Genomic DNA, 6,877 nt, shown 5'->3' on the forward strand with positions numbered 1-6,877 from the left:
ATATAGAAAGAAAATTTTAACAAAATTTTCTATAGAAATGAACTTTGGACAACATTTTCTATAGAAATAAAATTTTGACAAAATTTTCTATAAAAACACAATTTTGACAAAATTTTCTATAGAAATAGAGGAATTGGATGACCATTCCGCCTGTTTGTTTACCCTTATAAAGTGAAATCGGAAGATTTGTCAATATAGAGGCTTTACGATAAATAGGACCGTTAAAAACTACATTCGGTCTTGGTAGGCCCATATACCTCTGGATGTAAATTTTCAGGAAAATTAACGCTTTAAAACACCAAGAAATCAAATGTGTCTCTATGGAGGTTATACCAAAACATGGACCGATACTCACTCTATTTGACTCAGCTATTTGTAGCCTTAAAACAGCAATTTTCAGACAACTCTGATGAAAAGCCCAAACCAAGGACCCCAAATCGACGGGTCGGTTTACATGGTAGCTATATCAAAATATGGACCATTTAACACCATATTGGGTTCAGATATTGTAAGTCCAAAACTACTTCTAATTTTCCAATTTTAGGAAAATTGGGTAAAAACTACGATTTCAAGAAGCCCAAGAAATCAAACCAGTGAAACCACTTAGAGAAACTTTGAAACCCTCAGAAATGTCACCAGCATTACTGAGGTGGGATAATCCACCGCTGAAAAACTTTTTGGTGTTCGGTCGAAGCAGGAATCGAACCCACGACCTTGTGTATGCATAGCGGGCATACTAACCATTGCACCACGGTGGCTCCGTTCGTTTGTTTACTGAAAAACATCAGCAAAAAAATTTTTAGAAATAGAGAAGTTGCGAGTTTTTCTTAGAAACTGCACTATCAGTTGTATTTAGTCAAAAACAATGTCAATTAAATGAGTTAATGAGTTTATGGCAAAGTGGTAAACTCGGGTATTTTTGCTAATTTCTACAAAAAAATTAAAATCCATTCTTACTCTCTTGTAAAGTTTTAAAGTACGTACTTACGTACTTATTGTTGTTTAATTCCCGGTATTGTAATTCAAATTCCATTCATAATCCGTAGATTTGTTATCTATCGCGATCATACCTATCATTTGGTCCTATCAATTTTAGAACTTTTAACGACATTTTTGATTTTTTTTATGAACTACGTTCAAACTTTATTTTCTTAATTTTTATTGCACACAAAAAAATTAAATTTTTTTTTGTATAAGAAGAAAATATCATAACATAAGATAGCATACTAAGGCCACCATCATTGGCGTAGCTAGGGGGGTGCTGGGGGCTACGCCACCTCCTAGAAAAATTTTAGCCCACCAGAATAATTATCGGTACATTTTTTTAAATTTTCATACCTTTAATATTATCCCACGAGAACCGTAAAATTTCTATTTATGCTTCTGGGAAACGAAATTTTTGAAGTTTTCAGTTATTGTTAGAAATATTCTTTGAAGACAGACAAAGTTCATTGAGGGTAAATGGATACCATAAACAAAGATGTGCGTGCATGCAAATCAAGATGAGTAAAAAATAAAATTTTGTAGGATGATGGTAGACATCGATCACAAAAGAGTAATTTGTATAGCCATGTATCTTTCTAAAACAAGCGGAAGGCTCAATTAATTTAATTTATTTTAAAGAAAATAATATTTTTGAATTGGTACTTGGATCATTTCCTTTTCAAGTTATAATAAAATGTGCCAAAAATATATATCCTTAACTTAGTTGAGCTTTTATTTCATTTTAATTTATTTTTTCTTTATTCTTATATAGGCTTGAGGTCCTTTTCTAATACTTAATTGTCAATTAACGGACGAAAACTTTCTCTTTTTTCTTCTTTTTGTTTATGTGTTAAAATTTTAATTACCCGTCAAAGACTAACGATGTTAATCGAAATATTGGAATAATAAATTGTACATTTAATCAAAACTCTTAAAAGACCTTTTTTTTAAAAGGACCTCATGCCGAAATATGAAATAAATAAACTAAACTATATATTTTTATTCTGTTTTTACTGATTCACTTTTGATTTTAGCGGCTAAGCTCGAACTACACTAGACGAAGAGTTTCCTTTTCTGAGGAACAAAATTTCGGACTTCAAAAACAAATAGAACAGTTTAGAGACAATTGTTGAATAACTTATCATAAATTCGGAAATATTTTCAGATTGACAATCTTACTGTCCTTATATCGCTGTGCCTCAGTCGCGGATTCAACTCCAAAAAATGATTTTGCCTTTTTTCCTTTTCTTTCTCCTTTAAATATTCCCATATTTTTGTCTAAAAATTATGTACACTGCAAAAATATTCTTACAATTAATGCCTTGAGGCACAAATGGATATCTTTACATGAAAACAAAATTTGATAGACTAAGGTCAACTTGGCCTTGATAATTGTGGACAATTCTTCAAAATTAGTGAAATCGCCTTTATCTTTATTGTTTTAAGACTCTGATGGCACATGAAGAAAAAAATCAAAAAAAAAAAAACTTATAGAAAAGGGGCTTAGTCCCCCAGAGAAATTTCCTAGCTCCGCCAATGGACACCATAATCGAGTCAATAAATTTACAACATCACAGTTTGGGCGAATTTATTGGTGAACTTTTTAACTGATATTTACACCCTCTCATAAAAAAATGAACTAAAATTAAAGAAAACAAGTGTATACAGCAGTAAGTTCGGCCGGGCCGAATCTTCAATACCCACCACCATGAATTAAATATAATAGTTTACTTTGAAAACTCTTCATCGTAGCGGGTTACTTGATAATATATAGCATTTTAGGGGGTTTGATGACAAATCATTTCCCAAGCAAATCAGTTCAACCAGTACGCTTCCCGAAGAAAAAATTTAAACATTCTACCTATGAAGACCAGATCAGATTCTGGATTTATGAGAACCAATTTTATTTGAGTTTTTGAGAAATAATAAACATATCGAAATAACGTCTTGATTTGAAATCTTAAATATGTAGATTTTTCCCGCCATTATTTAAATGAATACGATGAGTAAAATCTGCAAATTTTACATTCAGTTTCAAGCAATTTTCATGATCAGTGCGCCTGCTATACCCTGAAAAGAAGTGTTTTCTTTTCTGAGGAACGAAATTTTAGACAAGCAAAGTTTTCTTTTGACACAAATTTTAGAGACAATCGTCGAAAGCTTATCAAAATTCGGATTAGTTTGCTCTAAACGAAAATACTTTATACGAAAGGGAAATTTCGTTCGTCTAAAATTTCATTCCGGAGGAAAATATTTTTTCTTTGCCTTGCCAAATGGACCGATAAAAATAAATGCGATACAGATTTTTGAGGGTCTAAAATTGCAGTATATTTAAATTTTTGTGCAAATCGAATAAAAACTTCGGTTTCTAGAAGCCCAAGGAGTTAAATCTGGAGATCAGTCTATGTGGAGGCTATACTAAAACATGGGTCGATGCACACCATATTCGGCTGACCTATAGTATTTGTGGTCAGCCGGATTCCAGAAGTCCTAGAAATAAATTCGGGAGTTAGGTCAATATGGGGGGCTATACCAAAACATGGAGCAATACTCACCACCTCTTAATGTTTCTCAAATTTCTCTAGAATTCCACTTTCAGACGAATTGGGCGAAAACTACGAATTCTAGAAGCTTAAGAAGTAAAATCGAGAGATCAGTCTATGTAGGGGCTGTACCAAAACATGGACCGATAGGGACCATTTTCGACACATCTCTTTATGATCCTAAGATACGTTTATATTTCTAATTTCCGGCAAATTGGATAAAAACTACAGATTGTAGAAGCCCAAGAAATAAAATCGGGTGATCGGTCTATATGTGGTCTTAAAAAAAAAAAAAATATATATATATATATATATATATATATATATATAATATATATATATATATATATATATATATATATATATATATATATATATATATATATATATATATATATATATATATATATATATATATATATATATATATATATATATATATATATATATATATATATATATATATATATATATATATATATATATATATATACATATATATATATATATATATATGAGCCTGAAACATCGGGCTGCCACCTAACCTAGGGAGCCAGAATTGAAATACGAGGGTCGCTTATATGTGGACTATATACAATTATTTATATGGACCAATTTTTGTGTGATTTGGGGATCGATTTATCTGAGGGCTATATAAAACTATAGACCTAGTTAGGCATGGTTGTTAACGGCCATATACTAGCACAATGTACCAAATTTCAACTCACTCGGATGAAATTTGCTCCTCCAAGAGGCTCCAAAACCAAATCTCGGGATCGGTTTATATGGGGGATATATATGATTATGAACTGATATGGACCACTTTTGGCATGGTTGTTAAATATCATATACTACCACCACGTACAAAATTTCAACCAGATCGGATGAATGTTGCTTCTTCAAAAGGCATCGGAGGTCAAATCTGGGGATCGGTTTATATGGGGGCTATATATATTTATGGACTGATATGAACCAATTCCTGCATGGTTGTTGGATACCATATACTAACATGGTACCAAATTCCAACCGAATCGGATGAATTTTGCTCTTCCAAGGGGCTCCGGAGGTCAAATCTGTGGATCGGTTTATATGGGGGCTATATATAATTATGGACCGATGCGGACCAATTTTTGCATGGTTGTTAGAGACCATATACTAACACCATGTACCAAATTTCAGCCGGATCGGATGAAATTTGCTTCTCTTAGAGGGTCTGCAAGCCAAATTTGGGGGTCCTTTTATTTGCACATTTGCAATACCATCTGACCTACATCAATAACAACTACTTGTGTCAAGTTTCAAGTCGATAGCTTGTTTCGTTCGGAAGTTAGCGTGATTTCAACAGACGGACGGACATGCTCAGATCGACTCAGAATTTCACCACGACCCAGAATATATATACTTTATGGGGTCTTAGAGCAATATTTCGATGTGTTACAAACGGAATGACAAAGTTAATATACCCCCATCCTATGGTGGAGGGTATAAAAATCGAGATAATCTCGGACTTCAATTGTAATTTGAACTCTTCATTAAAGATAACTATATTAAAAAGATTTAAGTTTATAAGGGTTAAGAAACTGTAGCTGAACGAAACTTTTGCGATTTGCGATTGCGAATATCGGAACATGGGGGATTATCACAAAACTAATATACACAGTGCAACACAAAAAATCACTTATCCCAGCCGAAAGTACTCGATGAGAGGAGAAAAGTAATTTCTGGATTTTTCTAGATTTGTTGCCGTGATTTTTTGTTTGGAGTCAAAAAGTTGAATTTTGCGTCACAGTGTATACAATACATTTCTGCTAATTAGACTGTTTTTCCGCGAAAATAAAATTCCAAACGATGTTCGTTGGTCTAAACTTTCATTGGGGGGAATGGATTATTGATGTTTTTTACATTTTGATTGAATTTTGGATTGCACGCTTTAGATATTCAACTTTTTTTGAGTGGTATCTTTAAATTACTAAATACTTCCTACAGCAGAACACGATGCAAATCCATGGTGAAGGGTATTTTAGCTTCGATCCGATCGAACTAAGCGCGCCGTTTTTATTTCTACTAGTTCTATAGCCGCATGTAATTATAATCGCAATTATTTTACACTCTGGATTTTGACAAAGACACAATGCTACATACTTTACTAAATGGTTAAATAATCACCTTTCTGTTGTTTGTTTTGATATTTATATTCTCGCAGATAATTGAATTCAGACAGTAGTTTTTCAATATTAATGAATATCGAATATTTTCGTCAATGGTTGTTTTCGTTTGGGTTTATGATGTCTTTGGCCACTATTGAGAGATGATATCTGGTTTTAGGGATTAGTTATTGCAATTATTATTTGTGTGTTTTTATTGTTGTATTTTTTATATTATTTCTTATTGTATTTTGTTATTTGTTATATTAGTTTAGGCGGGGGGTATAACATCTATCGTTACTGATGTTCACATAAACAAGTTTGCATTAGAAATACACCTGTTATTGTTGCTGTTTATCACTAAATCACTGTTGTTTGCTTGTCATTCACTCTCTCTCTCTCTCTCGTACACACAAACACCGTCATTCACAGAGAACCGAAAGAATTGTTGGTTGGTTGCTTGCCTATCTTAAAGATATGTGCGTTGTTAATTCGTTTCTCTGTCTGTCGGTATTTTTCGTTTTTTTCTTTATTGACACTTGTTTGATTTTCACACACGACCCCTTAGTAATGCATACACATGCTTACTCACATACACACTCGCTATGCGAAATTTAATATCGGTCGCACAAGTTGTGTTTCAATTTACGTTGTCTGCGCTCTGTGCTAGGTTTATTAGTTAACAAGTCGAGAAGTTGAATTTTGCAATATATCTGAATGAGCTAGAACTGAACTCGTGTCACTCGAGATCTCCTACAACGGCGTTTGTTTCGGTTTATACGAAAGCTGGCGCTATACTATTGTTCATGAGCTCTTCCAAAGTCTACGAACTCTGTATGGCGTTTTTTTTGTAATTTGCTTAATCAATCCAGTACTGTTGGGTGCGCGAGCGTTATCAACGTTTGTCAATTTAATGAGACCGACTCGAGTAAGAGAATTCCATATAGATTGGAACAGAGGAAGAGTATAAAGATTATTATTGATTTGTCATCAATATAATGAGAATTCATTATCGTTTTGGGACCCGGTGAGAGTTTAATGGCTTATCTGCTAAAGAGAAATTCTTAGCAAAACGAGTTATTACGACTTCCAAATTTCATCATAATAAAATGCTTAGAGCAAAATGTATAAAATCTAGGGAACCCAAACAGATAAAAACATACAACTTCTACAGGGACTTTATTTATAAGTCCCGCAAGTGCATTA

General features: G+C 33.1%; 1 protein-coding gene across 2 annotated transcripts in view; it reads right to left on the minus strand.

Moving 5' to 3' along the window:
- The window catches only part of cnc (NFE2 like bZIP transcription factor cap-n-collar), a 297,514-nt gene extending 291,064 nt beyond the window's left edge, over positions 1-6,450 (minus strand). Inside the window, exon 1 of one of the 2 annotated variants that reach the window (XM_075291710.1) lies at positions 6,264-6,450. The gene's annotated coding sequence lies outside the window, so the exon portion shown is untranslated. Of the gene's footprint in view, positions 1-5,693 lie in introns of both variants that reach the window. The other variant, XM_075291709.1, reaches the window with a different exon arrangement.
- Positions 6,451-6,877: the final 427 nt, after the last annotated feature.

Source organism: Haematobia irritans, chromosome 1 (assembly GCF_050003625.1).
Source record: "Haematobia irritans isolate KBUSLIRL chromosome 1, ASM5000362v1, whole genome shotgun sequence".
Classification (NCBI taxonomy): Eukaryota; Metazoa; Arthropoda; class Insecta; order Diptera; family Muscidae; genus Haematobia; species Haematobia irritans.